The sequence below is a fragment of the Chrysoperla carnea genome, chromosome X (assembly GCF_905475395.1).
Source record: "Chrysoperla carnea chromosome X, inChrCarn1.1, whole genome shotgun sequence".
NCBI lineage: Eukaryota > Metazoa > Arthropoda > Insecta > Neuroptera > Chrysopidae > Chrysoperla > Chrysoperla carnea.
The window spans coordinates 30,039,173-30,050,237 of NC_058342.1; the positions used below are offsets into that span (position 1 = coordinate 30,039,173).

Sequence of the window (11,065 nt, forward strand, 5' to 3'; positions counted from 1 at the left end):
GGGAAATAGTAAATCTGATTTACTGATAATTAGAGATATTATTTTGTAAAATCAAAACTAATAAATTCTAAACTTCGCTATGATAATTTTATTTGATTCCGTTACTTTGTTCTATATTGTCGCCCTATTAGCTCAGTTGGTTAAGGCGTAACCAATTCCGTCCGCGGTACGTTCAGGGTAGCGGGTTAGATTCCCGTCGTCTCAACAAAATTAATTTAATTAATAGTTGTGATGGGCTGGTGTAGTGCATGATATATGCATGATGGTGCACTCAGTCTCTGAAATTGAGGAGCTGATAAATGAAATTATCAGTGGAAAGGTGTTAAAACACATATATGGCATCACAAAGGTTCTCTATAGATCTAAGTGTGTCCTTCGTGGACAGCCAATATAACCTAATCTAACCAAACCTCGTGTCACATTTATAGAGTTTATTTTTAATGAATACGTGAGAAATAATGAAATAAGTTGAGCTATTTCAATCCTCAGAACAAAGCGACAGGAGTAGTCCAAGTTTTTGAGTAGTAAATTCGAAAACTAGAAAGTAAAAGGTTTCTAATGAGCACGATAAGACTGTAGATAATGCCTTTTTTACAAAATGACGGCCAGGTGAAAACCTTAAATTGCGAGAAATTCTATTTTTGGAGATGTATAAAAACGAAAAGTGGGAAAGTGATAAAAATTTAAAAAAAACAATATGTAAGAGCTTAAAAGAGACCAGTTTAAGTATTCGAATGATATGAAAAACAAGTGAAAACAAACAATTAACTGAGTTAGTTGTTGAAATACCATGTATAGACAGTGTTGATTACTCTGTCACATTACACACACATATATAACTGATATACTCATATCGTACATACTATACAATTTTCGCTCTCACGGGTAGTAAAGGCCCAATTGATCTGTGTTGCTCATTTACGAACTCGACCTTACTTTTTACGTCCTCAGCACGCTATAAAAATATCAGCTTGATATCTGACGGACAGATGACAAACGACAGACGACAGAGGACAGATAGACGGACAACCGAAAATGAACTAATAAAGTGATTTTATGAACACCTATACCAAAATTTTTAAGCGTTACAAACTTGGGACTAATCTTAGTATACCTTGGTATATTTCATAAACATGGTAAAAAATTTCAGTGCGATTATTATTTCAGATGATGACAGGGTTTTAAATTCAGAAGGGTCAATTTTGCTTAGAATGGGAATATCTTGGTCGAAAATGCTCATCATACGATAATTTTTTATAGATCATTTTCAAGAAAAATAAACAAGCTTTTGGTATTAACAAATTTGTTGTTAAATAATTTTTAAAACTTTGGTACGCTTTTAAACTTTATATAAAACTTAATGATATAATTATTCACCCTTGATGAGCAATTTGTGCTTAAAATAATGCTCTTTATTTCTTCGATTTTAATTTTTAAATAGGTAGGTATGATTTATGAACGGAGAAAACGAACTTGTTCGATATTCGACGTGGACATTATGTCTACGTAACCCTTTACCCAATGACCGTAAAACATAAAAAAATAAACGTATTTAAACGAAATATAATTTTATTGTATTTTTTCTTTTCTCTAAGGTAAACATATTCACAATATTTCGTATTCGAGTATACACTTTGGAACGAAAATACAAATTAAGTGTATATGATTGAGAAATATACACAGGGTGTGTTACAAATCACGTGGCATTTTTTTGGGAATTAATCTGAGAAGTCAAAATAAGTCGAATATTGTTTACAAGTTTTTCGATTCGATATTATTCGAATGTTAGTTTTTAATTTTGCGAATTTCTCGATGAAGATGATTGTAAACCTACAGTATTGTAAAAAAGTTTTGTTTTATTGCACGGTACACACATATAAACCAAATAGATGCTTTGTAGTCAAGTAATGAGTTGCAACTACAAAAATATATAATATATTGTGTGCAAGTGAGGCTTATAAATTTGATAATATAAATATCGCTCTTCAATCAACAATACTCTAACTATAGTCGTCTTTGTTCATCAAATGATAGATCTTCGATGAACTCATAATTAAATTAAAATTTTGTTTTGTTATCATCGACAACCTTCTATTTTGATGGTATTATTATAAACTACAAGACTGTCTAAATATTTCAGATAGTTTTTTATTACGATCTCCAGACTTTTTGATATACAAACATCCAATTGAAAAGTCTCACCTATATGATTCATCATTTTTTCAGCCAACTTTGAACGATAAAATAAAAATTAAAATTCCCGATTAGCAAGGAATTTTTTGTGATTTTTGTAAACTTTGTTAATCAAAAAATGTGTTTATAAAGTTTTATTGAAATCCCTAGTATTATTCAATCCTTGCATATCTCCATAATGTTGAGAAAATTGTCATCTTTCATTTTTTCAAATTTTGTGTTTTAGAACTTTGCTCGGTAATATTTTATTATTAAAAAATTTTTTAATAAGTTTTTATCAACATATTTGACCTGAGGAATTCATTTTAGGAGATATTGTACTGCCGTTGAATTAAAAACTAATTTTGTGTTTATTACAAAATAATGTTGAAAATATGAAATTTTGAGGTCAAAAATATTTTATTCTCTCTCGAAATCAAAAATTTGGGTTTTGTCTCCTTTAGTAGCTAGTTCATATGCCTGTGCTGATACATCTTGTATATATAGGGTATCCAGAAATGTATGTTACTAAAACTAACATGAGACGAGTATTTTGATAACATTTTGTGTAAAGTGATTCTAACAATTACTTAGAATGTATATCTTTCGAAAAATATATCTATCTGTTAAAATAATAGTAAGGGGTAGACACCAGACACACATATAATATATGTATTAGGGTTGTTCCAAATGTCGTGTTTACTTCAATAACATCCGTTGATATTGTTACGGATTTGTTACGCCGAATAAATATTGAATGTTGTGTATTTTTTAAGATCATTGCTCTTAGTCTATCACCAAAAATTGAACTACTTTGACATAATGAGAACTAATAAAGTATTTCTGCCATCTATTGAGAAAAAATCAACATATTTGGGAGACTTAAAACAAATGAACTTACTTATCAAAAATATATCAATAATATTTTTAAAACTATCAAAAAATTTTTCTAAGATAAATTAAATGATTTTAAGAAAAAAAGTCCTTCTAAGACCATTAGTTGTTCACAATCAAGTATTTAAATTTTATATTGCTAAAAACAAAAGAATGTCACATGTCAAAATACATTTTAAATTTAACCCTTAATAGTGGTGAATAAGAATGATTCGTTTATTAATTTTGATCAATGTGCAAATAACGTAAAAAGTTTCAACTTTGATGGGAAATATTCTTTTGAATTTGGAGAAAAAATTTTGAATTTAGTAGTTCTCAAGAGAGCGATTAATCTTAATTTTTATTAAACTCAGCTATCCAAACCAAAATAGTTCGAAAAAATAAAAATTTAAGATACATAATTAATTTGGCAGCAAAAATAAGTTTGGGCAACAGGTTTAAAGCGACACAAAAATTAAACAATAAATTTTTTTGACTCTTTAATTTTTTTTATCCACGTAAAAAGTAGAAACAAAGCCATAACAAAAATTATCAGGTTGGCAACATTGATTATATTTATCTGCGTATAGTAGAATAGTAGTCTTTTTCATTCAAAAACTTTTCGAATAAATTCTTTTATTGTTGTTTCTCATATTATAAAACAAGATTTTTTCATACTGATAACGGATATATGTTATCTGGGGGCTAAATCACCTGAGCGTTAAAGCTGACATACAACATTAATCTCGTTATAGGACTAATCTGTTTCTATTTCTCGGGGTGGAGTCAAAATTTATTCTAAAATAAATAAGAAAACATACTTGATTCTCATGTGGTATTTTATATAACTTTGACTAATCTGAATCGATAAAATTTTCCCATATTTTTAAAATATTTTGAAAGTATAAGCAATATAGTAAATTATTGGACAATTTAAATAAATTTGCATGTAGAAAATTTTATTTTAGTTAAGAAAATGCCCAGATAATACACATGCCTGATAACACTGTTAAAAATAGTGTAAAAATTTAATACAATAATTTCTAGTCATATTTTTTTTCAAAAATATAGACTTATGCACGGAATCGAAGGCTATAAGAAGGTTTCATAGCTCTCAGAACCCAATTTATGTGGTTTTAGAAATATCTGGTATACAGAGTGTCCCAAAATAGCCATATATAAATTTGAGGATATATTCCTTACAAAATTCTAAGACAGTTTTTCCTAAGCCTTTTTTTTTACAACTTAAAATTAACGGAGTTATAAATGATTAAAGACAGTTAATCAGAGCGAGCCCATGAAGTTCGTATATTTGTTTACTAGGAAAATCGATATTATAAAACCTGGGGGCACATTTAAGCTTTTTGAAGGGGATGCCTAGGAGAAAAACGCTTTTTTCGACATTTGTATAGCTTTGAACTTCAATACAGCCTCTCCAAATTAAGCCAAATGGTTGAAAATCTGTGCGTAGATTGATTTTTTTTGTCAAGAGTGTGCCTTTGAGAGTGTTCTTTTTCCAGCACCTCCACCCTATTTTTATACTTCTTTGCACATCTCGCCACAGCTCCTCCAAACTGAACTAGATGATTAAAAATTGGTATCTAAGTTAAGTTAGTGTTAGTGTTTTGGGGTAGAAACTTCTCCGTCAATCAACAATCCCTTTTACACCACAAAAACATATTTTCCAGCAGTTTTGTTTGAGGACGTATACGAAACTATAATGAGGGGGAAATATGACTTATTGAGCTCTCCTAACAACGAGTTTTTTTTTACTATAAAACTGATTTTAAATGAGTTATAAATTTTTATTTCAAACACATTAATGCTAGTCATAAAGATAATATTTTGTAGAGCATGTTATTATAATAAATGCAGTAAACTCATGTCTCGTCTAGTTCAAAAATGACGCTAGATGTCTTATCACTCCAATTTTGTTTGAATTAGATTTTGAATTATAGATCACGTAATATTTTGAGGTCGCTGTAATTTCCGTTTTTATTCAATTATTATTTGAAATTTATATGAAATCAATATCAATAAATATTGTCATATGTAGTTTTGTGACATTTTAAGGTTATGTTATAATAATTTTAATATAATCAAATATATACCTAGTCTATAGGGAGTTCGAAAATTAGTTTAATTGTTATTTAAATTTTTTTATAAATTCTAGCATCGAAGGAAATACGTTGAATAACGTATGGACGCAATAAATCAAACTTCTTTGATTGTGATACGCTTCTACGAACACAAGGCTTGAAATCGCTTAAATTTCAATTTCTCTACAATTTGTTATTCGTAAAAACTAAACCTCCAATCCTTTCGAAACATTCTTACACAACTGCCACTTCCAAAAAACGAAAGGCCGGACATTTTAGGATGAAAATAACAAAACTCCGAAATAGATTAACTTTCTTAATATTCATTACCTAAAATTTTGAATAAATGATTATTCGGCGAAAATTTTGAAGTTTCTAACCACAAAATCACATGATGAGGTGGCCGAGTGGTTAAGGCGTTGGACTGCTAATCCAATGTGCTCTGCACGCGTGGGTTCGAATCCCATCCTCGTCGATATAAAATATTATTTTAGACTTCGCAATTATATTTTTAAGAATTTTAACTTTTATATAGTAAAACGAAAGTAAGTTAATTTTTTTGGTATCATGAAAAAAATGATCGACGAGGATGGGATTCGAACCCACGCGTGCAGAGCACATTGGATTAGCAGTCCAACGCCTTAACCACTCGGCCACCTCGTCTTATAAATAAAAATAATTTTTTTTACAATTTTCATTAACAGCTGACTTAGTTTTATTAAAATAAAAATTTACATTTATGGAATTGAATATATTTTGTTTGAAAGGTAACTTAGTTTAGGTAAGGTTATAGTGACTGTCCTGGGGTGGGACAGACTAAGACCATAGGGTCCGTTGTGATACCGAAAAAGCGTTTTGAAAGGTGACTTGCTCGAGACTGTTCTCATCTATGTTTCAATATTCTGATCAATTTGGATAGATTCTCAGGGAAAACCGCATTTTTCGACGTTTTAAACGTCTTGCGCATTGGTCTTTTTAAGGGATAGAGCATTGGAAATTTAAATATAAGTTTAGATAGTATCCTAGAATTGGTCATTGAGGTTGTGGCTACCCAGATTTCCCGTTTTGTCGGGGGTTTTACAAATTTTGTAAACTTCACTTGTTCCGGCGAAGATTTATATGAACTCGAAACTTATAATAAAAAATTATAAGATATCTATAAACAAGGGGTTGGATAATAACTCCGCCTTAATTTTGCAATTTGATCCACATATGAAATATTATTCATCGATATAAATGTAGGTAATATAAGCTTTTTTGGTATATACATATACTCAAAACTTTTACTTTCTAAAGATGGTCTTTAATTGCCATTAATACTTTCATAAAGAGTAATCGTCAACGACGTCAACGAACACCATTAAATGTATCGATTTCGTGTATGGTTTTCTTCCCAACAATTGTATACGCCTACTGGTTACCGTGCACTATGTAAGGTCTCTCATTGCAAGTGATATCATCATGGATCTCAGGTATCCGTACGGTGCGAGTGACAGGGCAATTTTGGATAAAAATATCGATTTTTTTTTGATATCTGAAGTTTTTTTTCAAAATATCGCAAATTGAAAATTTTTAATTATTTAGCTTTCGATTTCGAGACATCGAAAAATTTGATCCTTATTTTTCGTCTTTATTGAAGTCATATCAAAATTCATCATTAAAGTTGAAAATCAGGTATAAATAACTTCAACCACAAGGATAAACTTGCATAGGCCAAATTTTTTTATTTTCTCCAAAACTGTACAAGATAGAATGTTGAAAATGTTTTTAATTTTGACAATCCAAAAGAGGAGTTCGGGAATAACATCCCGCGGGATAGCTAGTTTATAATATATGTATTTAGTTAATTATTTATTCATAATAAAATAAATGTATGAAACACGATTTTGATTTTAAAAGTTTTTATCGCTCTCATGATAACAATACAATAATCCCGTCAAAACAGAATTATCCTTTAACAATAATTCAATAACATACATTTTAAAACAACTATCTACCGTGTTATTCAAAATTATACAGTAAATTTTCAACTTCAAATTCAAAACGAACAATTTTATATCATGAAGTCATCTGACTAGGTTATTAAGACTGAAATAAAAAAAAAGGGTCCCGACTGTCATAGTTCGTCGACACTCATTTCTTTCTTCTTTACAATATGGCGATTGTTGGTCGCCATATTGAATTTTCATTACTACCATATCTTCAGTAACTTTCGCAAGAAGAAGCAAAATTCGTCAAAATCGGCCCACACGTTTGGTCTCTTGTGTGTCACATAGGAACATACATACATGCATACATATACGCAGTCGGGTAAAAATAGAACAAACTCAGAAGGTAAACTAAAAATTTTAAATTGAATAATTTTAAAAAACTTTTAAATGAAGAAATTGTATAAAAATTTAAAATGACAGCGTATCCAGGTGTTAAAATGACAGTCTTAACCACTCGGCCACTTCGTCCTGTACTGCCAATTCGGTCCATCAATCCTCCAATGTAAAGAATAGACAAATTCTTAGCGCAGGAGCTGCGCTAGCTAAGCGGATTCAAATAATACAAAAATATTTTTGATTTAGAAAAAAACCTACATTTTACAGAAAATATCGAAAGAAGGGAAAAATTTTACCGTTTATATTATAAGGAAAAACTGATAGCAAATTATTTGAAATAAATTATACATTTTAATATAGTTTTAGTATTCGACCATTTTATAATAAATTCTACGATTTATATTTATTACATGAAACCTAAGAAGAACAAATAACAAAATGCATTTTAGGTTTCAAATAAATTTTATTTCAAGTAAATAAATGATAATTTCGACTAATTTTAAACATATTATAAAAAGCAATTCCCTTCCATAAAAGAGACCTTTTTCGGTATGAAAACTTTATAATAAATCTCCAAAATGTATTTATAAAATGGTCGTCGCATAAAATACATACAATTTACAACTAAATAGTCATATTTCACAAAGTGTTGAAAATGTGAATTAAAAACATAGTAGTAATTTACACTTCTATGTTAAGTTCAAGTATAGTAGTTTTCTACACCAAAATCATCCATGCAGACGTAAATTCGTATCCGGTTAGTGTTGTACTTATTCAGTGAAAACAAATCGTGGTGAATAGCACCTTTAAGAGCAAGTAACCATAATAAGAAGAGAAAAGAGGAGTACCTCAAGTGGGTCCCTACCACATACACCAAGAGTCCTCTATGCTAGAGTACGACTGCCACCCGAAGACGCCTCGTAAGGAGGAGCTATTAAAGTCAGATGAAGCTAAAAGATTCGAGGCCAGACGCCACAAAGAAAGCCCACAGCATCTCCATCGGGATCTCTCCCTAGATAGATGGATCCAAGATTTTAGACCCGAACATTATGAATCTAACGCCCTTCAGATTTCTGCAAGTGCAAATAACATGAATGGAGGTTTCGTTATCCTTCATACAGGCTCTACAAGTAAGGGCATGTGACTTTATGATTTCTGTAAATATTACACTCCGCCAATTTATTAAGGGAACAAAATTGTTCCATTTTACCTAAATTTCAAACATCTTCGCGAAAAATCATCGAATGTGGAATCTAAATAGATCATTTTAAAACTTCTACTTCCTAGTTTTGCTACCTATTAATCAAAAATTAATGATCACCACCGTGTGAGATATGTTTTCCCTAAATTTTATACCGTTTGGTAAGTTTAAAAGCGTACCAAAATTTAAAAAATTATTTTACAAAAAATTTCTTTAATCCACTGGAAAACTTGAATTGAAAAATGAGCTTTTTGGACCAAGATATTTGCTTCCCAAGCAAACTTGACACTTTTGGATTTAAAATCCTAAATCTTTTGAAAGAATCATCGCAGTGAAATTTTTTTCATATCGTACGAAAACTTAAACTACCTTTCTTTAAGCCCTGGCACATTGTTTTGTAAAAACTTTTATAACTCCTCCGAATTTTCGCATATTTAAGAGGTTTCTTTAAAAGTTCCTGTACGAGCTTTTTAAAAGAAGATTTCCACAGTCCAGGATTCCAGAACGACCTAGAATGATCTAACTAGAGGTGTTATAAAATTTTAAATGCATCAAAAAATAAAAATATCTTGATTTTGTTTTTCGGTTGGAAAACAAAATAACTTCCTATCGAAAAAGATAAATAATATACACAGTTATATAAGATAATTGCCAGGATAATAATAGTTTTGGAAAATGGTAGCTTTGATGTTACATAAGTTGACCGTACCATATACATACATACATACATACCATGGTATATAGATGAATAGGTAACCAAGTCACTTTTTCAGGTCAATGTGTCAAACTTTACGGAAAGTGTTTAAAACTTTTCTGTATCTATTTTCGTTTTAAATTTATACACATTGAATAGACATAATACGGTGCTCTGTTTTTTTTTTTATGAGAATATACAAAAAAATTTCAGTTGAACATTTTGAACTAAAACCACATCGTTTGGGGTTCATTTAATTGACTTTGAAATATGTACCAGATTTTGCATTAATTTTGATTTGAATTTCTGAAATATACAAAGTTTATTATGATAAAACACACCGCTATTATAAATCAAGTATTCAATTCTCTACCTATAATTAAGACTAACTCACTTAAGGTAGTACTATCGGTAATAGACTTTGCATTCAAAATTTAATAAAACTTGGCATAGTTGTTCATTATTATATCATAATTAACCAGTTAAATTGTTAGGGGCCTTCAGAGAACTGAAAAAAATATATTTTAACATTGATCTTTATGGGAAATCACAGATTTTCTTTTATTTCACAAACCTGGACGTTCAGATTTTCAGTTTTCTGAAGGACCCTAAAAATTTAACTGATTAATTATGATATAATAATGGAGATAACTATGCCAAGTTTAAGGGTCATGGTTATTTACCTACAGACCGCGTAAAAATACAATGCACATACATCAAGGTAATCCGAATTACCTCATCCAAGTATAATCGTATTAATTTATTATTGTATATGCTTCGTTCGATTTTGGATTATACAATTTACAAAAAATTGAATGTAATTGAGATGTATTTTTATATTTACTGTATATAATCTCGAAGGAAAAACCAATTCACGTACATATGTATTTGCCTAGGCATTTTGAAGTAAGTTTATGCCTTATATTTTTCAAAAATGACTGAAAGACACTTTTTCTGAAAAAATAATTCTGAGTTAGTTTTGTATTAATTTAAAATTTTATAAAATGGAAAAGCCGACGAGGATGGGTAGGATCTGAACCCACGAAGATTAACCAGTCTCCGACCTGCATTAATCGATTAAATACTTTTTCCATGAACCATTAATCCTACGAATAAAAAAGGAGCTTTCTATTAGAAAAGAAAAATTAAGAATGTTGGCGGAAAACACGTAACGAAATGACTTAATCTCAATCTCGTCTGTACGCCATTGTATGTCATGAAACTTTTGAATCGTTATTCATGTATAAATAATTAATTATAGGAAAATTATCGGAAATTACTCAAATATGTCTAATATAAAATTTATAAATATTTTCTCAAAATAATGTTTACATTTTTGTCAAACATTGTATAAAAACAATTTTTTTAAATGATTTTATTAATTATGCATAATTTTTGTGTATGTAAAGGTATATAAAAAAAAAAACAAAGCGTAAGCGCTAAGAACTCTAGCGGCTAGATCAATAACTTTCAGAATTGTCTTCAAATCCCATTATTAAATTTTTCTCTTAAATTTTATTTGTTTCTGAGCCAATTTTTTTTACCTATGCTTGCTTTTATGTCCACGTAAGGTGATTTTGAAATTATAGCTACAAATTTTCACTGCAAAACAGCTTGCTTCTTTTTTTGACTTTTGACTTCAGCTATTTTAATCTATATCCTTATCTTAGTCTTAAAAGAAAAGGCGCAAGTTTGCGCA

At 29.7% G+C, this 11,065-nt stretch overlaps 2 non-coding genes across 2 annotated transcripts; one reads left to right on the top strand and one right to left on the bottom strand.

The window, feature by feature from the left end:
- Positions 1–5,537: 5,537 nt before the first annotated feature.
- Trnas-gcu lies at positions 5,538–5,619 on the top strand. Its single transcript has one exon. It is a non-coding gene; the product is annotated as a tRNA-Ser (tRNA).
- A 106-nt stretch (positions 5,620–5,725) lies between these two features.
- Trnas-gcu lies at positions 5,726–5,807 on the bottom strand. The gene has a single exon. It is a non-coding gene; the product is annotated as a tRNA-Ser (tRNA).
- Between the last annotated feature and the right edge of the window lie 5,258 nt (positions 5,808–11,065).